Genomic DNA, 22,677 nt, shown 5'->3' with positions numbered 1-22,677 from the left:
ACAAAAAGCTGCCAGTCTTGGTTTTCTTCTATATGTACTATTTGCTTTTGTTCCTGGTTACAGGGCTGTTGGTATCATGAGGTAACGGTGAGTGAACTAGTATTGTCCCAGACTCCACAGAGCTCAGCAGCAGCTGTGCTAGTGACCTTGATGAGGAAAAGATCCCATTTCACATAACAGGATAACAGGGCATCCACCATTCCAAGAGTCCTACTGAAAGTAAAGATACTGAAGCTTCACTGAAAATTTTCTGTTAGGAATACAGCAAAACCTTATATCCAATGACCTCCAGAGAGGAGAAGGGTTTCTGGGAAAATGGAAACTAATACAGTATAGTGGCAATACAGTATGGTAGAAATGAGATTTGGAATAAGAAGGTACACTTCTCCAAACTTCAACACCATGTCTCAGCTGAAGTCTTACCCTAGAACCACTCTCAGCCCCTTGGGCCTCCTCACCTTGGAATATCCATCTGTTCCCATGGCTTTCTCACCCTCTAATATCCTTCTACCATGCTCAACCTATAATCCCATTGGTGATCTCCTTCAGTTACTCCATTTAGGGGAGAGGCTCAGGTCAGCCAACCACCATTGCCCTCCCCAAAATACTTCTGACTCTCTGAACTTTAACACCATTCTCTTACCTAGGTATCTCCATTCTCCTCCCGCTACATATACCCTTTAGAATGTAAGCTCCTTGAAGGCAGGGACTGACTGGCTTCCTTTTTTGGTTATATTTATACCCCCCTCATTTTCCACAATTAAATATAGCACATAGTAAATACTTAATAAATGCCTATTTCTTTGTCTTCCCTATTGAAATTCTGTTTCTGTCACTTGGAATTGATGTGACCTAGAGCAAATCTTTCTCTTCTCTAGACCTCAGTGTCCTCGTCTGTAAGTTGAAGATATTGGACACAGTGACTTCTGAGTTACCTTCCTCTTCCAAATCCTGTGAACCATTCTTCTGCCTATTCAAGTTATAAGACTTGAAGCCAAAAGGGACCTTAGAGGTCATCTAGTCCTTTTGTCTCACTTAGCAGATGAGAGTACTAAGGCACATTCAGGTCAAGTGAATTTTTCAAGGTGGCATAGAGAGTAAAAAAAATCAAGATGTGAACCCATTATCCTCTGACTCCAAATCCAGTATACTTCCAACTACACAATGATTCTAGCTTTGCTTTGCACCCTTCTGACCACCCCCACCCCAAATCGTTAAGAAACTTAAACCCAATGAACACCATTTTTACTTTTTTTTACTTGGGAGAAAATGTGAACAAGACCCTGAGCTCCATCTCTTCAAGCTGCTTATTAGCACACCAGTCTGGCTTAAACTTTTACCCTGATTAGTCAAGTCACTCTGATTTTATATTTATGGTCATCAATTTGAAGTTCTTCTTTAAAGCCTGACCACAGCTCTATTGTCCATGACCAAAGCTATCATTTGTCTCTTAGTATTCAGAAAGCAGCACAGATTATGAGATGAATAGAATGCTTTGGGCATTTAATAATACTAGGTTCTTGCTTCCATTATGCTACACAGAAACATTTTTGTATTCATGTGAACCAGGTAACTGGGAGAAAAAAAAAACATATTAAAACTGAATGGAGGTGATTGTTGGCAGTAATGGTCTACAGTTGACTCTCCATCATTTGAGATGAAAAAGAAGTGCAACACTATGGATAATGTAAACTGGTAGAAAATCTGCCTAGGTATTTTTTTTATTGACACAGAAGCATCTGGCATAGGGACAAAAACAAAAATCAAATAGCCAGGATAGTGAGAAAATGGGGGACAAAATGAGTAGCGATTTTTACCTTCTGGGTGTTGCCCTTTCTATTTGTCCACCATCAGCAGGGGTACGTGGTGTTCTGGGAGGACAAGTGCCTCTGGTGCGAGTGCTTGCTGAGTCCTTTTCAGGGCTGCTCATTCACCTTTAGTGTTCTAACTAATCTCTCATCTGACTCTCCCCTGTGGCTCCCAGAAGCTGTAACATGCACAGCAGCCACACCCACACCATCTCGGGAAACAGGCTAAACCAGGTTAAGGGTAACCAACAGGCCTCAAACCCATCTGTGAGTTAGGGGGACGTCTGCCCCAAGACTGAGACGATGTCCCCCAGCAGAATGAATGGATGGGAACAATTTCTTCCAAGAGCCATGAAGGCAGCTGAAGCAGGTGCTGTGGAGCACGGAAAGCTCGCTCAGACGTCAAGATACCAACATCATCCACTGCATCTCTGCCATCACCAGTCATCAGCACTTTTGTCCTGCCACTGGACTTTGATGACTCTGGAAAAGAGAGTGAGGTTGATGACTTTGTGCAGAGCTGCCTCACTTAAATCCAATTCACACACAAGTCAGAACATCACCCAGTGATGTCATGGGTCCTCGTAAAAAATGAAAGATGAGCAACAACCATTAACAAAATGGCAAAAAAAAAAATCTTTACCGATGCATCCTCCAACTGCCTACTAGATATCACCTTTTCAGACTAAACACCTCTACAAATGAACTCACCTACTCCATTCCTCACAGAATTATCCTTTGCTAGATACTCCCCCTAACTGTTCCCCTATCTCACTGAGTAGCATTCAGCATTCTTCCAGTCACTCAGCCTTGATGACTGTTCCCTCTTTACTCCCCCACATCCTATCAGTTACCAAATCTTATCTGTTCTTCCCTCATTTCTAGCTGATATGATATTTTTCTTTCCTTCCCATAGTCATCTAGTTCAAACCCTTTACACTGTCCCATTCCTTTCCTCTCCTTCTCCCATGATGGACATCTGCTGTAGCCTTTCATCTTGTCTCCCTTTCTCTAGTTTCTAATCTCTCTAATACACCCACAGATGTCCAGAGTCACTTTCTTGTGTATAGACATCAACTTACAGAATAACCAAGGTGGAATCAAACTCCAATATTCGCTAGTTTGACCTTTATCTGAACAGAATCACCCTAGACAACATCCTTAACAAGTGGTCTTACATTTTCTATTTGAAGACCTTTCCTGATGGGAAACTCCTCCAAAAGCAGCCTTCAGGCTAATACTTCAGGTAGTTCTAATTGTTAGAAAATTGTTCCTTTAGGTCAGCAAGGTGGCATAGCAGAGTGTAGTCTGTAGCATCAGGAGGGACTTGGAAAGAGGAAAGGTTACAAGCATTTATCAAGTACCTACTATGTGCCAGACACTATTCTAAACACCTTCCAAATATTTAATTTTATCTTTACAGTAACCCTGTGATAAGAGTGCTGTTGTTATCCTCATTTCACAACTGAAGACACTAAGGCAGATAGACATTAAATAATTTACTCAGGGTGACACAGTCACCCTGAGTAAATTATTTGAAATCAAATTTGAATTCAGGTCTTTACAGGATTACAGGCCCAGCACTCTATCCACTGTACAATCTAACCACCTCAGGAAGGGCCGAGCTCAAATCTCAGTCACACTCATGGTATGTGCTGCAGCAAACTGTTTAGCCATTCTCCATTTCAGTTTCCTCATCTGTAAAGTAAGAATAATGATAAAAACACCTAGCTCATGGGGTTACTTGAAGATCCAATGAGATCGCATACATGGAAAGTGCTTCACAAAACTTAACGCATTCCATCAATGTTAGCTGTTATTACCTATTATTACTGCATCAAAAGCAATCTGTCTCTTTTCAACTTTCAGCTGTTCTTAGCCCTTCCACAAAATAATCCTTCAATCAATAAATCAACAAGTACTTATTAAGTGTATGATATTGTATGGGCTATTGGGATAGAATGACAAAAATGAAACATTCTCTGCCATCGGGAATAGACACTGAAAATCTTCATCTTGATGCCTAGCCCTTAAGACTTCTTTTTCTAGGTCCCTAATCCCCAAATCCTTCAACTGATCCTGTATGCCATGCTCAAATTCTTCTCTCCAAAATGAGCACCCTTTTCTGGCGGCAAAATTCCTCTAGAACTGTGCTGGACATGTAAGACTTTCTATAATATGGCCCTAAGTACCCGCCCACTGTCACTCATTCTCTGAAAGAACCATCTATTCCAGTCAGGCTGTTGTCTTTACTATCCGCAAATGTTTATTTCCCCTTCCAGGACTCTGTTCACATTATTTTACTTATGAAGAAAGCCTCCCCTCTAACTTTCACCTACCCAATTACCACTTATCTTTTTTTATTTTTTTGCTTTTTGGAGGGGGGAAGGTAGGGTAATTGGGGTTAAGTGACTTGCTCAAGGTCACACAGCTAGTTTTGTGTAAGTGTCTAAGGCCAGATTTGAACTCAGATCCTCCTGACTCCAGGGCCAGTGCTTGTATCAGCAATGCCATATTCACAATGCCTATAGAGATTACAAATATGCTGATATAATTATCCATTACAAAATACGTCATGTTTGCCATATGAGGAAATAAACTAGAAAATTTATTAAGATACCAAAAGACTGAGTCCCAAAACCAGAAAGTGAAAGCCATCAGAGTAGTTATGATATTGGCACAGGTAGATAAAGTAGAAAGCACCCACATTTTCAAGCCTTTAAAACAGAACAGGCTACCTCAGGCAAAGGTCCTCCTCTCCCCACACACAGCAACCACCCAGTGTCCTGGAAGTGCGCTCCCAGCAGCTCCGGCCCCTGGCAGTCCTCAGCAGGAGTCCTTAGCAGAAAGTCCTTAGCAGTCCTAACTCAAAAAGGGCTTCGCGCTGCCACTTCCTCTGCTGCTGCCGCCGCCGTCACCACCACCGCCAGCCACTGCAGGAACGCTAGCTTGGCTTCCACTTCCTCTTGCTCCGCCCCTTCCTGCTATGTCACCAAGTCCAACGGGGCATGGAAGATCTTTAAATCCCATAACCCTTACAGTGCTCTATTCACTGCACCATCTAGCTGCCCTTAGCACTTATCTTTTAAGGCCTTCCTCAAGTATCATGTAGTAGAAAGTCAAAAAGACTGACATAAAAAGATGTGAGTTCAAATCCTATCAAAGACAGTTATTTACCTACTGTGTGACCTTGGGTAAGTCATTAGTCCTCCCTCAGTTTCCTCATCTGAAAAATGAACAGATTGGATTAGATGGCTTCTGAGGTTCCTTTCAGTTTTATAGCTATGATCCTATGGTCTGGATACCCCCACGCCCATGCCATAGTGATCTCTCCCTTCATGGATATATGCCATTAACTATTGGTCACATTTATTTAGGAATCTAATGATGGGCTGCCTTTGATTGTGATGTCTCTACAAATAGATAGTAATAATGTAGAGGGCAGGGACTCTGTATTACATTTCTCTGTAGCCCCCACTACTTTTGAGTGACCAAGTGAAAAAATCGATGAGAAAAGCAGGCAATCTAAGCTGCTTCTTACGGTTTTCCTGCTTCCACGCCTAATCTATCTCCCCTATGCAAAGATTAGTCAATCTATACCCTGCCACCTCCCCTCAAGGGAGCAAGCAGAGCTTGTAACTGCATCCTCATCGGGCCCATCAGACCCGACACAGCTTTTCCCAAAACTGTATCATTTGATAATAAACACATTTCATTTTTCTTCCTTTTTAATAGAACTAGAAACCCCAGAGTTTGGGCACTGGAAGGCTGACTGATGGAACTCACTTGGCCCTGCTGTGTTCTTACTAATAGGCTGTTCACAGCAATCCCCTTTGTGGCCTGCCCAGTGAAATGAACACCAGTCCCCAAACCCGGGAGCTTATCAATTGTTAGTGGCTCACAGCAGGTAGAACTCTCTCCTCTACTTACAGCCCCTTTGGCAGGGCTGGTCATCCTTACTGATGCAAGACAAATCACAAACTTCTGCAGCAGGAGTCTGCCTTTTATAATTTGACCAGACCAGGAAGAATGGTACAATGGAAAGAGAGCTAGCTCCAGGAATCTGATAACCTGAGTTCAAATCCCACTTTGGATGCTCACCAGCTGTGTAACCTTGGAAAGGCGATTACATTTCTTAGGCCTTAAGACTCTAAGGGTACTTCCAATGCCATATCTATGATCTTGCAGCAATATTCAGCCCACAGGGCCCTAGGTATTAGGGGCATCTCAACAGAAAAGGGTTTGGAAGAACAAGAAGAATTCCTTCCCATGTGGCTTCTTCCCTTGCTAACCTTCCATACACTCAGACAATTGACAAGAGTATTAGACATGTTCCAGGATGCTAGAAGCCAAGAGAAAAGCCCAGTGCTCAGGGAAATAGATTGAAGTTTTTCCCATCCAAGATGGGGGTGGGGACTTTGACGGGTTGTTTCCACTTCACTGATATTCATTCCTGACCAATGTTTAGCTCAGTGATCTAATATAACTTCATCCCCCAGAGAGAGCTTTGCTGTCAACTTTCAGGTCCAAGCATGAACTTTCTACCCAAGGGTCAGGAAATGAATATTCCCAGCACATTTAATTGTCCCCTTATTGCCTCTCTACCCTTAGCTAAGCTGATTCTTACTGGTCTTTTTAATCAAAGCCTTTTCCTGCTTGGTAGAACCTGTTAAAGTATATTCTCCATGGGCCTTGACTTCAATAATCCTCAGGGCCCTCCAGAGCATAATAACACATAAGATCATAGGATCATAGATTTAGAAGAAGAAGGGACCATCGGGGCCATTGAGTCCAACTCTTAACCCCTCATTCTACAAATGAGAAAACTCAGACACAGAAAGATGAATTGATTTGCCACACAGCCATTGTCTGAGGTGTTTCTGATCCCAGATTCAGTCTGTAGTCACTACATCATGATGCCTTTTCTAAGAGTAGGGCTTTAGTAGAGCAGTGGAAAAGCAATGCTATGCATATGCCTATATGTTGACTATATGCATACTTTTCATACCCGTCAAATAGAAGCTTAGTATTTAACTGAATGGTGATTGATTTTTTTTTTCAAATTTATCAAGTTTCCCTGGCCTAGGCCCTCTCAAAGGAGTAGAGAGGTATCTTAACTATCTCCTCCTCCTAAATAATTAGGCAGCATTTATATAGCATTTTAAGGCATACAAAGTAATTTCCATATGCTATCTTTTGATCTTTACAACAACCTTATGAAGGAGGTGCTCTTACCATCTTCATTTTACAAATAAGAGAGAGATTAAGTGACTTGCCCAGGGTCACACAGCTAGTAAGTGTATCCTGAGGCAGGAATTTAACTCAGATTTTTTCTACTCTATGCCAGTACTCTACCCACTTCACCACATGCCTTTTTTTTCTTTATCTTCCCTACTGTGGGTTCTTTCCTTCCATTGGGTCTATGGAAACAATGTGTATGGACCAAATTATATCTGGCTATATTTAGGGTCATGTGATTCAATCCACCACAGATTAACTTGGTCCATTATTAATGGCACCCTATAAAACTCATATACACCCTATTGCATTGCAGGCAACTAGAATGAAGAAGGGAAAGACAACTCAGTGGAACCCTGTGCAAGAAGAGAGAAAGAAACATACTCTGAGACCTGATTGGCAGGGAACAAAAATGGACTATGGGCACCACTGGCTTTGGGACCCAAGAAGCCCTCAGAATTCAAGGACAAATCAAAAATCAGACAATCTTCAGGCACAAGTAACAACTGACAATTTATTGTTGTTGTCATTCATTCAGTTGTATCTGACCCTACATGACTCCATGGACTTTGTGCATGGGGTTTTCTTGGCAAAGATACTAGAATGGTTTTGCCATTTCCTTCTCCCATGTGTCTCCATTTTATAGACAAGGAACTGAGGCAAATAGGGGTTAAGTGACTTGCCCAGGGCCACATAGCTACTAGGTGCCTGAATCCAGATTTGAACTTAGATCTTCCTGACTCCAAACCCTAGGTACCACCTAGGTGTCCCACAATTAACTATAATCATACTTTAATTTATCCAGGAGAAAGAATGCTATGATTCAATCAATCAAGAAGTCAACAGTGAATAGGGCAATAAACAAGGTGTCTGAGAATACAAGAAAAAAATTAAAGTCTCTAACTTCAAAGAGCCTACATTCTATCAATCAATACGCATATAAAACACTACCATGTGCTGGGCCCTGTGCTAACTTCTATGGATACAGAGAAAAAGAAGGCAAAAATGAGAAGGGAAAACATGTAGATAAACGGTAGATATAAGATACATAAAGACTATATCGATGGCAGCAATAAGGGGAGAGGCACTAGCAACTGGGGAACCAGGAAATGTCTTCTTGAGAAACTAGAAGTTGTGCTGAATCTTAAAGGAAGCCAGTGACTTTATGAGGGAGAGGAGAGGAAGGAAAGCATTCCAGTAATTAGAGACAACCAGTTCAAAGGAATGATGATGTTTGTCCTTACTAAGAGGACCATGACATCAGGAAGATGATGCCGTGACTTGCAAATGAATTGGATTTAAGTGGAGGAGGGCTGTGCAAGATCACCAAGTCTCACTTTCTCCTCCAGAGCTATCTGGGGCCAGTGACAAGATATAGATCAGGGCTACTGGAGATGCCCCTCTTGAAGGAATGAAGATGATAGAGTTGTCATTGAAGAACAATAAGCAGTTCAATATGACTGGACTATAGAGTCCATACATAGGGGGAAAATGTAAGAAGTCCAGAAAGATGAAAAGAGACCAGCTTGTGAAGAGCCTTAATTTAAAAAAAAATAGTAATAAAAGGAATTTACATTTGGTTCTATGGGCAATAGGGAGTCACTAGAGATTATTGAATAGGGGGAGGGGAGGAAGGTGGCATGATCAGACCTATTTAAGAAAATCACTTTGGCAGCTGATTAGAGGGTGAATTGGAGTGGGGAGAGACTTGAAGCCTAGGGATCTACCACAAGGCTATTGTAACAGTCTGGGCATGAAGTGATTAGGGCCTGTGCCAGAGTGGCAGCTGTGGGAATGCAGAGTAGGGCACATGCACTAGAGATATTGTAAAGGGAGGAAAGACAGGACTTGGAAATCCATTGGATGTATGGGATGACTGTAAGTGAAAAGTGCAGAACAGTAGGGTTAAGAACCCAAATGATGGGAGGATGAAGTTCAGAAGAAAAGTGATTTGAAGAGGGTATAGCTAATGAGTTCTTTCAGAGAAATAATATGCATTCATACAAATATACATGTATATATGTTTTGGGAGCATTGATAATGGAACCTCTAACAATTTTATATCCTCAGTCAGGACATAATGGATAATAGAGACAGATGAGATATAAGAAGACACCCCTTTCAGTCGAAAAGAATTCCTGCCTCAGACATCTACTAACTAAGTGACTTGGTCAAGTCACTTAACCTCTGTCATTTGTAAAATGGGATTAGTAAGAATCCCACCTTCTAATTGTGAGGGTGGAAAGATAAGCATATGGAAAGTAACCCATTTAAACCTTATGAGGGGTGTGCCCTTTTAAGACATCAATTGGATAAAGAAGTGTAGTAAAGAAAGTGCAAAGAAGTATAAAGGAATGTGAAGAAGTGCCTATTCTTTTTTTCTCCTTTAGGGGGTGTGGAAAAAATCTCTCAGTCTACTGAGATTCTAGGCTGGCCTTTTGGTCTTAAGAAGCTAGAGTAAGTTCAGTGAAGTCAGTCAGCTCTGGCTGTCCAGAAGAGAGCCAATTATGGAGCAAGAGCTCATCTCTCTTAAGAGAGAATTGTTGTTCTTCAGATTTTTCCTTGAGCTTTTTTCCAGAGCAAGGGCAGGATTTGGGGATACATTTTGGTACAATGCAAAGAACAAAGGGGATTTCGGTTTCAGCCCTGCCACTTGTTACCTATGTGACCTTGGGCAACTCACTCACCTTCTTTGGATCTTAGTTTCTTTATCTACAAAATAAGGGGGCTGGACTAGATTTTCTCTAAGGTCCCTTCCAAATCTATATCTATAATCCTTTAATCTAAAAAAAAATGAAGTTAATTGGGAAGGAGACAATAGTATCTGAGGGGAATCAAGAAAGATCTCATAAAAGAGATGGCCTTGAGCTGATCTTGGAAGGAATCTAGGAATTCTAAGAAGTAGTGAGAGTAGAGAGTACAGTCCAGGCATGGGAGACAGATAGCACAAAGATATGAAGATAGAAAATGGAAAATTATGTGTCAGGAACAGAAAGACTAGTTTGACTGAACCACAGAGAGGATGGAGAGGAGTAGTAAATCCAGAAATATAAGTTAGAGACAGGTTGTGAAGAACTTTAAATGCCAAAGAGGGGAGCTTGTATTTAAGAGGCAACAAATATGTTATTTCAATGTGGTCAAAAGAACTGAGTGCCAAGAGAGAATCCTAGTTACCCTAAGCACCACACTACTCTGACTCATCTTGTTCAGCTGAATAACTTACAGGAGCACCAGAGACAAGTCTACATAGTTCAGGTAAGTCAAACATGGAACTGAAATATCCAGACCACTCTATCTTGAATATGACCCTGGAAAATACTTTACTCCTCTCAGGACCTCAGTTTCCTCCTTGGGAAAATGAGGAAGTTGAACTAAATTAGTCCTCTGGTTCTCTATAGTTCTCACAGCCTATGCTCTTTGACACAATGGTGGTGTTAATCTGTACTGAGAATAAGACCTTAAGTAGTAGCGGGTAATGGGTGTGGAGCCAGAAGACATCCTAAAGTAGTTATACTTATAAATCACTTTGGAAAACACAGTGTCTGGCATATAGGAAATATTTAGTAAATGCTTCTTCCCTTCCCTCTTCAATGCAACACCCATAAATGACAGAAAATGATGAGGTGTGAACAGCTTGTTTATAGAAGCTTATTTTTGAGGATCATAACCAGGTTACTATGCACTAACAAGCTAAAACTCCAACTTTTGCAAGAGAGTTGGATTTTATGGTCATAAACTGGGAAATTTCTTCTGATGAGCAGAACCTGCAATCCTAGGAACTTTTACTTGTGGGACAAGGACCACAAACTTCACCATAAGGTACCCTTACTTCACAGGACCATAGACTTTGAGCTCAAAGAACCTTGGAGGAAATATAGCCCAACCCCTTTCATTTTACAGATGAGGAAATTGAGAACCAAAGATAACAAATGATTTACCCAAGTCACACAAATAATAAGTAGCAGAACTAGGATTTGAAATCAAGTCCTCTGACCTCAAATCCATACCTTATTCCCTACTTTCTTCTTGACTTGGGGAAGAATCAGCAGAGCAAGGGGAGCATGGTCCTGCAGAGATAGACTCTGAGATACCAGTCTGTATGGGCTGAGACACTGGCATACCAGGAAATTGCTTGGGGAGGAACACCCACTCCCACCCCACCCCATACTTACTAGGAAGCAGTCCATCTGGTAGCTTCCCATTTTAACAAATTATTCTTGATAACAAGGCACTAAGATCAGTTATTTCTTCACACTTGCCACCTAAGAAACCTGATTGCTGGGCATTGGGGATGGAGTGATAAGCCTTATGGCAAACACATGCTTTTGGGAGAGGAGGTTGAAAGAAGCTTAAAGCTAATCCCACCCTAGCATCAATAAATAAATAAATAAAGCTTCCCAAGTATAATGAAGGAGTCAAAAGAGCTGTTAGAAATTACCTATTCCAACACCTTCATTTTACAGAAGAAACTTTATAGTTTGCTCAAGGTCACAGAGGAAGGCTCATTCAACTCTGAAATTAAGGTGGAGCTGAAAGTCAAATGGAGCCCACATCAAAGAGATTCAAAGATTTAGTGTCAGAAAAGACCTTGGAGACCACCTTTTCCAACCCCCTCATTTTACAGAGAATCAAGAGAGTCATAGCTAGTACCATGGCAGAGATTAGAACTGAGCTCTCCTGATGGAGTCAATCATTCTTGCAGCCAGGTTGTTGAGGAGTGAACTCCCCAAGGGACTCTTGCACTTCCAGAGCAGCAATCTCTGACTTTATGGCTCTTGACAAGCAGCTGAGAAGAGAAACTAATCAATCCTTCCAGGAGCACCTTGGCCCCTTTCTGTCCCCAAACAGGCTCTAGTGAATAGGAAAGTTTGAGAAGCTGGCAGGACAGCCCTTAGAGGGAAAATCAGTGTTCCTGTGGCTGCATCGGCTTAATCTTCTGCTTTGTTCCTACCTTGCTTCATTTGAAGTCCTCTCTCCTCCCTACCTGCCACTTTCCTTCCCTTACAATGGACTGTGCTTGGTGGTGGATGAAAACTAGGCATTAAGGAACATTTTTCCTCTCCCATGTCTCCTAAAGGGCCTATAGACCCTAAAGAGGACCTTTAATCTTCACAAGGTAGTCCCCAACACTTCCAAACCATTACTACCCAGCCCCTGGGTCTCCAGAGTCCAGCAACATGTAGCTTCTCTTTAATGATCTGACCATAATTGAAGGTATTTAACCCTCTTCTTCAAGATGGCAATGATTGGGCGTGGGGGTTAGGAAATGGAAAAGAGTATTCAACAACCTGACTGGTCCCAGGCTGCCAGGACCTAGGCCACTGCCTCTGCTTCCTGATGATAAGGGTTATTTTTTTTTCTTTCCCACCCTTAACATCAACCTCCAAAGTTAAAGTATTCCAATATTTCTTTTTTTTAATCTAGACTTGAGATTTTATTGTTTTAGGGAATTTACAATTCCACACAAAATTAGATAAGCGATTTGTTTGTTAAGTTATGTGTAAGATGCTGTAGTGCAGATCCTGAAAAGACTGCTATTGGCATTTAAGAGACCAGGTCAGGGCCTGGGTTTCCCTTCCAACCCGAGACTAAGTCAGAGCTCAGATCCTAGTCTCTACTTCACCCCAACCTCTCTCTGCAGAAACCCCACAAGGTAATAACTAAGGTTGAGTTGTTCTCCCAGAAAGACTAAGTACGGTCCACTACCACAGTACTGTCATCACCCTGCTGCCATCTAACCCTCACCACAGCTCTATCTCCTATCCCCCTTCCTCTGACAGTGGCTGGAAAAAAAAATCATCAGTAGCCTGCACTGGTTAATGTTCTGCCCAATTAATTTCTGGTCAGTAAAGGGTTGAGGAGATTAGAACAGCAAGTGGTAGAGGGAATTGAGTGGACCACACTAACTCTATCTTATGATTCAATTCTGCAGCTAGCTCAGTTTCCTTTCTATTCAATTCTGGGTCTAGTCCAATTTCTGTCTTGTAAGAAAACTTTATTCAGTTGTGAGAATTGTGAGAAAACCTTATTGCATTGTTTGAATCTAGGCCTATGTGTCTGGGAAGCTGGACCACTTCTACCTGTTGTTTAGAGACCTTTATATTTTTTCGTTTTTTTTTTTTTTAAGCAATCGGGGTTAAGTAACTTGCTCAGAGTTACATGGCCAGTTATTTCTGGGTGTGGTGCTAAGTATGTGAGCCTGGATTTGATCCCTAGGTCATCCCAACACTGGAGCCGGTACTCTTACTCGCTGAGCCACCTGGCTGCCCCTCGTTTAGAGACCTTTAGGTAAGACCTTTAACCTAAGAACCTTGATTTTTTTTCCAACCCTTGTCAGAGGAAGAGGGATGGGAGACAGAGCTATGGTGAGAGTGAGTTGGTAGGAGGGTGATGACAGTACTGTGGTAGTGGATCCCATTTACTCTTATGCTAACCAGGAACCTGGTCAGATCTGGATTGATGCAAGGATTTTTATCTCAATTATACATCTCAAGGAACCCCAATGTCTTATCTGAAACCTGGTCCTGTACTGGTCAATCAGTTATTGCTTTCATGTTCCTTTGACTGAATACAGACACTATTGGAGAATGGGATATCTCTTTTTCTGATTTAGTGAATTATACCTCCCAAATTTGAAAGTCCCTAATCTTTCCTCTACTTAGAAATCAGATTACCTAATTTTGTAGTTAGATTAATGGTTTTCTTTTAATTAATTCATTTTATTTGCTTTTAACACATGAAAACGTCTCCCCCTGTATTCTGGGTCCAGTACAAAAACTGTGGGGCTTAGTTCCAATTTGTTATGCAATTGGTATGCATTGCTTAATAAAGAAGTATGCTGGGGCGGCTAGGTGGCACAGTGAACGGAGCACCAGCCTTGGAGTCAGGAGCACCTGGGTTCGGATCCAGTCTCAGACACTTAACACAAAAACTAGCCTGTGACCTTGGACAAGTTACAACCCCAATTGCCCTCCAAAAAGCAAAATAAATAAATAAATCAGTATGCTTGGAAGCCTAAATCTTTGTTTTCTCAGTCATTTCATCTTTCATTTCCTACAGGGCAAATGATAAAAGATGAAACTGCACAACTAACAAATTAACAACTACTACTCCAGGTGTGGAAAATTCATCAGAGCTCCCAACTTGGGGACTCCCATGCCCAGAAGTGGGTTCATAAGATAATGGTGAATTATCCATGCAGAATAAGAGGGGCTATTGTGAACTGTCCATTGCAGGCACATCATGAGCAGAGGAAAGAAGAAAAAAATGAGTCACTTTAGTTTGTGAATAATAGTCAATGGAATTTCCCTGGGCAACCTCAAAGTTGAATTAGATTTGGAAGATTCTACTTTCAAAATCACAAAGGTGCTTCAAATATTTACATATTCTACTTATGGTTTCTATGAGAAAAGATTGTATAGACAGCAGGAGATATACTTGGGCTTGAAAGAGAAGAATAAAGCATTGTAAAGATAACTTGGAGCATTCTTGGAATAATTAAGAAAGTCAGAGGCTGAGTTTGAGGAGGGGTGTTTGTTAGGATTGGAGAAATTGAAAGAAGAGGTTATTATTCAGTCACCTGAAGGAGGACTTGAATTAAAGACTAAGGATTCAAAGAGGTAGAAGAAAAGAAAAAGAAGATGGTTGACCAGAGAAGGAAGGGAAGCAGAAAGAGAAGAGAAAGGACCAGATTTGAAAAAGGACTTGACCAAGAGAATAGGCTAAGATAAGTAAAACTGGTTGGCAAGACAATGAGGCTAGTAAGATAAAGAAAGGGAATTTGGGTGTGGTTGTCTAGGTTCTGAGAAGTAAAGAACTAACAAAGTGAGAATGAATTACAAAGCTAGAGGGAAAGTATCAGCTAGTGGGTTAAAAGCACCCACAAGCTCTTTGCCACAGCTGTTTCCCAGGGGACATACTAGCAAGAACTCCAAACGCCTGATTTCCAGCCTTCAGAAGGAAGAGGAAAGGTTGGACACCTACCTAATTTCTAGACTCCCATGGGAGTGGAAAAAGGAAAGGAAGGCATTTTGCCATCATACCCCATATCTCTTGTTTGGTCTCCAACATCCTATGGACGAGTAGAAGTGCCTTTCCATCACATCATTCTCCTTGCTGCTGAGTGGTGAAGAGGGCATCATTCCACCAAGTTTCCAGCTTGGTCTTCTTTCTCAAGGAAGGAGAGCATCACCACTCTTTCTGCTCTGAGCTGTCACTCCCTCACTTGAGCTGCCCAAGATTCTGAAAGGACTTCATCCTTAAGTTATAATACTATTGACTTGAAAATAGCTCTAAAATTTTCACTTAATGATTAAAAAACTCCCACCTGGTTATACTCCTCAACTCAGTGATTCTGAACATCTGTTGGTCATTATCCAAACCCCATTCTTTATTCCCTACCACCCAATTCCTTATTCCCATCCCTCTTAACCCATTCCACTAAATCCCAATAAAATGTAGTACTACTAACCCTTTCCACTGTGCTCTCTGCAATGACTGATCCATAGGCAACAAATTTGCTTTCATCTTAAATATTTTCCTTTACCTCACCTTTGATCTTCTCTCTCTCACTGAGGCCTAAGTCCTTCCTGATTACACAGTTTCCCTGGCCACCCTTTCTAGCACTGGCTTAACTCATTCCCCTCAACTCATGCTTTGAGGTGGAAAAGTAGGAATAGCTTTTGCTCCCCATTTCCACTTCCAGATTCTCCCCCTACCACCATCACTCAGTAATCTTTCCTCCTTTGAGCTTTACTCAGTCTATATCTACCATCCAATTAAAATCCTGGTACCTGTTCTTGACAAGCCTCCAAGACACTATACTTCCTTCCTCAATGAATTCAATACCTGGCTCAATCTTTCCTCCCCAAGTCTTGCCTTCCTACTAGAGGACTTCACCATATACATTGATACTCCCTCAAACACCCTAATCTCCCAGTTCCTTCATGTTCTGTGACTCTTCCATTCTATCTCAGTCATACACAAAGATGGTCATACTCTAGATCTTGCCGTTATCCAAAATCTTACCACCATCATGTTCATGAACTCTTAAATTCCCTTAACTGATCATAATCTATTGACTTTCCATCTTTCTCCTCCTTCTCCTCCTCCTCCTCCTTCTCCTCCTCCTCCTAGGGCCAAACCCACTCTGTCAACACAGTAATGCCCAATCCCTCAATCGGCTCTTTCCCAGGTCATTTCCCCTGTTCTAGTCACACTCTCCTACTTTACACACGTTGACCCCTTCCTTCATGAAACAGTTCCATTCTACACTACTCTCCTATACACATGCTACTGAATGAAAGTGGAGAAAATCATATAACTTGTTATGATTAGATCCACCACAAATTTATGTTACATAAGTTTAACTAGGTTTTCTCTATTATTAGGTAATTGTTCTATACCTTCCTAATTCCCTGCTCCCCACAGAAGCTCTCCCAAACCTTTTAATCCCTCCTCAAATCTCCTATGACTCCCCTTCTCCCCACCCCCTCAGGTGAGAACCTTGCCTCATATTTTGCTGGAAAAAAATGTAATCCATTCACATAGATCTCCTTCTTCTTCCCTCCTCCTCATCTCAAATCACTCAGTTTCCTCCTGCCACTATCTCATCATTTACCCTATCTCACATGAAGAATTGGCCCTTCTCCTTGAGAAGGCAAACTCCTCTACTGCAGATTGCTTTTATATTGTCCCACTTCACTAATTTTCTCTCTCTTCCTGTCTACTAAGTGCTTCGCTGTTGCTTACAAACCTGCCCATGTGTTCCTCATCTTCAAAAAAACAAACAAACAAAAACCTCACTCAATCCTTCCATCTCTGCTAACTATTGTTCCATATCTCTCCTGCCATTTATGGTTATACTCCTTAAGGAGGCTCTCAGAGTGTGAAAATGACCCTATCAGTTCCTTGGAGGTAGCCTTAGCATAAAGAACCCCATCATTATCAACATCAACAACAAACATTTTCAAATACCTACTATGTTCCAGAAACTGTGATAAGTGCAGATGCTCCAAATAAAGGTGAAAACATGGGTTACAATCTGAGAGGGAAGACATATCCAGTATATATATTTGTGTCTCTGTGGGTGTATACACACATGTGTGTATTATACATACACAAACATACATGTGTATACACATAAATATATGTATATGTATGTATACATACTTATACATGCATGCATCATATAAACACAAATATTTGTGTATATATTTGGAAAGACCTCTTGCAGAAGGTGAGACATGAGCTAAGTCTCTTGTCTGGATGGGTTGTCATCTGTATCACTGAAGAGATGCCCACAATGATGAGATCATAGGTCGATTTGAGTGTCATATATTTAAATATATGTTTAGATTGCTCCTTTTCTCCTCGCATATCCCACTTTGTAGGACACATATATAAGTAGTTGTTCTATCTCTCTGCCACCTTTTTTCCCATTAGAGTATAAGGTTCTTGTGGAAGCCAAGGAAGTGCATTCACTGCATGAGGGACAACCCATAAAAAGGAAGAATCAGCAGATAGAGTGTCATCTATGAGAAACAATAGGAAAGAGGCAGAAGACTTGCATTCGAGTTCTAATCTGTGATGGGGTTCTATCTTGGACCTGTTTCTCTTCTCTGTCTATGTATTTTTACTTGGTGATCACATCAGCTCCCATGTATCAATTACTATATATATCTACACTAATGATTTTCAAATCCATTCATCCAGCCCTCCCCTATCTGTTGACCTCTAGTCTTGAATCTCCAACTACTTTTCAGACATCTCAAGCTGGATGTCTGGTAGACAACTTAAACTCAACATGTCCAAAACTTCATTTATTACTTTTTTAGGATCTTATTACCATATTAAGAATGACATTGATAATATAGATAATATTGAGAGAAGCGTTATCTAAATGGTGAAGGGTCTATAGATCATTCTGTGTGAAGCTTGTTTAATAGAACTGAGAAGGTTTAGCCTGGAGAAGAGAATTTTGGAAGGTGAGGAGGGAGGAGACAGAAAGATGTAATAACTGTTTTCAAGGATTGAGAGGACTTCGCCAGTGAAAAGGGAATGAACTTATTCTACTTCCCTCAGAGAGTAGAACCAGGAACAAAACATTGTATAAAGGAAACATGTATGTTTAACATAAGGGTAAACTTCCTAATAATTTCATTGTTCAGTTGTGTCCAATTCTTTGTGACCCCATGGATTATAGCATGCCAATGGGGTTTTCTTGGCAAAGACACTGGAGTGACTTGCCATTTCCTTTTCCAGTGGATTAAGGCAAATAGAAGTAAAGTGACTTATCCAGGGTCACATAGCTAATAAGTATCTGAGGCCAAATTTGAACTCAAATCTTCCTGACTCCAGTCTAGAGCTTTGTCTGTTGTGTCATCTAACTACCTCTTCCTAACAATTAGAGATAGTCTAATATGAAATTGGCTACTTTTCCTGTACTGTTATGATTGCTACTTGATTGGTTTCTCTACCTCAAAGCTCTCTGGATTCCAATATAGCCTCCACACAGTTTCTATCATGATATCCCTATAGTACAGATATGATCATATCACTACCACACACAGTGATGATTCATTGTTGTCCCTTGAATAAACATAAAATTGTCTGACTTTTAAGCCCTTCAAAGTATGGCTACAAATTACCTTAATGATTTTAATATATATTACTCTTCTCCCCACCAAGAAGCACTGTGGTATAGTGAACAGAGAGCTTTCATTGAGCAAGAGTTCAAGTTCTGCCTCTGACACACTAGCTGTAAGACTTCAGGCAAGTCATAAGCTCGGAATGTTTTCAGCAGCTCTCCAAGACTACCAGTTGCAGAGAAGGTGCTGAATTGCATTGATAAAGGGAATTTCTCCATCTGGGAGGTCTCTATGCCAAGGAAATCCAAAGTCTAGTCTCTGTGCTGTTCCTCAAACATGAAACTCTCTCTCTATGATAGTACCAATAGGTCCTAGGCTTCTTCCTTCTCCCTTCCCCCTCCCTCCAGGTAAAAGGGAACAAAACCAGGACTTCATTAGCATAGAGGAGGAGAAAGAAGGAACACTGGTAAATATGGTCCTATCATTATCCCTGTGCCTTTGAAGTAGCTATACCCTCCATATCCAGAATATCTCTCTCCTCTTGGAACCCCTCATTCCTTTCAAGATTCAGTTCAAGGGTCGCCTTTTACATGAAATCTTTCCTAATTCTTGTATCTGCTAGAGCCCTAGCTCCCCAAACTTACCTTGCGTTTATATATTACACATGTATACAAATACATATGCACATCTAATTAATATATACAAGTATAAATAATATAATCATATTATATATTAATGCATCATAGAAAATATAACCATTTTATTACTTATATAATGTTGCATAATTGATTATTGAATTATTTTTATATAATTCTATTATTTATATATTATAAATATATATCATATATACATACAAATATATGAACATTTTTCCTTCCACCTCACCCCTGCTCCTTGAGGGTTATTACTAGTCTTTGCTTTCTTTGTACCTCTGATGAATTGCGTGTGGTAGGAACTTAGGAAAAGCTTGGTTGATCGAAGCATTTCATTGTAAAGCTTTTAACTCAAATCTAGAATATCATCTGTCAGGTATGCTTCAAAGGAAATTTTTTTTAGGTATTGTTTAGATCATATGGCCTCCTCAGTTCCTCTCCAACTATAAAATTCTATGATTTTGTGAAATCACAAAGTGTTCCAAGTAGCCTCTGTTTTTAGAACCACAACTAAATGGGATGTGATGGTGAGAAATAAAGTTTAAAACTGAAACTTTATCTTGTGAGATACCTTCCATTTCTAACATTCTATGTTCTGTGTAGTAGGGTCCATTCCTTATCTTGTATTCTATTTTCTATAAACTGATTTACATGCATATAGCACTCTAAGATTTGCAAAATATGTCTTACAATAGCATTTTTTGGTGGATATTACAATAATTTTTACTGCTCTTTTATGAAACAGGAAACTAAGTTATGTCTCTAAATTGCTCAGTAAATAACTCATAAACCCACAATTGTCTAACGCAGGATCCAAGTCTTCCTTTTCCGTGACTCCTGATCCACCACACCATGTTGCCTCTATTCTAAAGTCCTATCTGAGCTTTCATATTCCATAATTTAAAATCCCCTCTACTTCTCACAATCTCTTTGTAATATGGGCAGAGGTTGCTTCTCCACTTTAATAGGCAATCTTCAAATAAAGCCTCAGTTAACTCCTAGTTTCAACCAAAGTAAAGTTTCTATTCAAAGCAGAGTTCCAGGATGTGAGACTGCTAGGGTGCCTTGTACCTGAATGTGAAATGATGTCAGTAAGGAATAGTCTTAGAATATAGTAGCCCTACAAAGCAGCGATAGCAGCTGTATGGAGGAAAGAAAATAGTCACATAAGAAGAAAGTGCAGGGAATGGAGAACTGGAAGAAGGGCAGGGCAGCTATTGAGGCCAAAATTAGGTAGCAGGCAATTACTGAGTAAGTGGCATAAACTTGGTGGAGATCAGCCATGTGGAGTGAGAGCAGAAAGGGTCAGAGCCGAGAGAGATGAGAGCCATGTGTGCTGGTGGGTAGGAGACACAGCAGGAGGGTATATGGTGAAGTTTGGGCCATTGTGTGATTACAGCACTGCAATGGGACAGAAGCTGCCCTCAGGCATGAGTATTGCTTCAGTCTGATTCCCAGAGACTTGAAGGAAAGAAACTTCAATAATAGTTGGCATTGGACCCTAAGTTTCTTCCTTAATACTCTGAATTGACTGTCCTTCTGCCTGCTATGTGTTGAAAAAATGATTCAGTACTCTGGATTTCTGGTGCAACCAAAACATTTTATTTCTTGCACAAAGAAAGAATCACACTGAACAGGTGTGTAAACTACATTCCTTATCCAAACTGAATAAGGCTGACCAACATTTCGTCTTGCAAGGAAATTAAGACAAAGGACAAATTAACGTTGGTTCTGCCTTGAAAGGCTGGAAGACGGAAATACAAACTTAAGAGACTGATGAAGATATAATTGGAGGGGCACAGTGACCATATCGTGATTAGAACATTCTGGGAACAAGTTGAATGTTTACTTTCCCTTGTTATACCAATAAATAACATACTTTCCCATGGAAAGAAATTATTGCTGCTCATAATTTCACCAGGTTAACAACTACTTGTCTACCCATAGGTCTTGTCCATAATGTCAAGCTCTCTGGAAGCTCAACAATAAGGTAGATGTAGGGACTTAATTCCACTTATGAAAAAAGAAGCTGCTGAATTAAAGGAGAAGTCATCATTCCCTAGAAGGGAGGGAGACTGTAGTCATTTTGTGTATAAGTGACAAGAATGCTCAGTACCTTAATCAGTTCTGTTATTTACTTTCAGATCTGTTTTAACAAAGCAAGTACTCCTTTACAAATAATATAGGGAAATACAGTGTATGTGCCTATTTTTATGTCTTATTTAGATAGACCATAAGGAATGAAAGAGACAAAAACTTCATGCTCATACATCATAAATACTTTCTTGGAGAAAGGTGTTGGGAGTCACTAAGCATGGTTAGCCCCAAATAACATCACAAAAATTATTATATTTCATTAAATTAGATTTTATTAGAGCCATTGCTAATGCTATAGATATTCTTGAATCAGTCAACAGTAATTTATCAAGGGTTTACTGTGTGCCAGGTACTGTGTGAAGCACTAAGGATACAGACAAAAAGGTAAGAACCAGTTATCTGTGTAGTCAGATCACTGATTATTAAAAAAAATATCAAAATTAATAGAAGGCTGGAAGAAATAATGTGAATTTATAAAGGATACAGGGCCCAATTAAAAGAATGCCAACCTAACCTATTTAAAGAAAATGTAGCATGGAGAAGAGAAAGGACATAGACAATTATTACAGTAATTTCAAGCAGAAGTTTTAATTTACTAATGTAAAAAAATTGTCATAATAAGGAAACCAAAAGAGCCTAAATAGTACTTTAATCAGCAAATACTTGATTTACTTACCTAATAGCAACCAAAGGCGAGACTAATCTAGAACATAAACTTACTATAAATTCTTATTGAGAAGAATGGTAAAAGTTTCTAAGTAGAATCACTATGTAAAACAGAAAGAAGCTATTGAGGGCAAAAATGGTTTAAATAATTCTGTGAGGGGCAGCTGAGTTACACAATGGTTAGAGAACCAGACATGATGTCAGGAGGATCTGAGTTTGAATCCAGCTTCTGATACTAACTATGTGACCCTGGGTAATTGCCTCAAAAAAAAAAAAGATTTTTGTGAGAGACACAATTAAGCAAAATTATATGAGCATTGTGTAAGGGTGAAACTGGAAGGAAGTCTGCAAACAGAAGAATAATGGAAAATGTCTGCTAGTTTAAAAAACAACAGTTACTTCACCATCCAGGACAGTGAAGCTGTCATGCTTTGACTCAATATGAGTTCCAGAAATGCTTATAAAGGACTTAAAAGCAATGAGAAAGAAAGAAAGAAAGAAAGAAAGAAAGAAAGAAAGAAAGAAAGAAAGAAAGAAAGAAAGAAAGAAAGAAAGAAAGAAAGAAAGAAAGAAAGAAAGAAAGAAAGAAAGAAAGAAAGAAAGAAAGAAAGAAAGAAAGAAAGAAAG

General features: G+C 40.2%; 1 protein-coding gene and 1 long non-coding RNA gene across 3 annotated transcripts in view; both read right to left on the bottom strand.

Annotated features, from left to right (window-relative positions):
• Positions 1-1,956, bottom strand: part of LOC138149292 (uncharacterized) — a 118,704-nt gene extending 116,748 nt beyond the window's left edge. Inside the window, exon 1 of the long non-coding RNA XR_011165278.1 lies at positions 1,818-1,956. This is a non-coding gene — a long non-coding RNA (uncharacterized lncRNA). The remainder of the gene's footprint in view (positions 1-1,817) is intronic.
• CDH13 (cadherin 13) overlaps positions 1-22,677 on the bottom strand; it is a 1,699,366-nt gene that overhangs the window by 1,536,957 nt on the left and 139,732 nt on the right. The window lies entirely within an intron of this gene.

Source organism: Petaurus breviceps, unplaced genomic scaffold (assembly GCF_028583685.1).
Source record: "Petaurus breviceps papuanus isolate PSGF00001 unplaced genomic scaffold, PetGlider_PUasm1.0 90845, whole genome shotgun sequence".
In the NCBI taxonomy this organism is placed as follows: Eukaryota; Metazoa; Chordata; class Mammalia; order Diprotodontia; family Petauridae; genus Petaurus; species Petaurus breviceps.
This window is presented reverse-complemented; position numbering and strand designations above follow the sequence as displayed.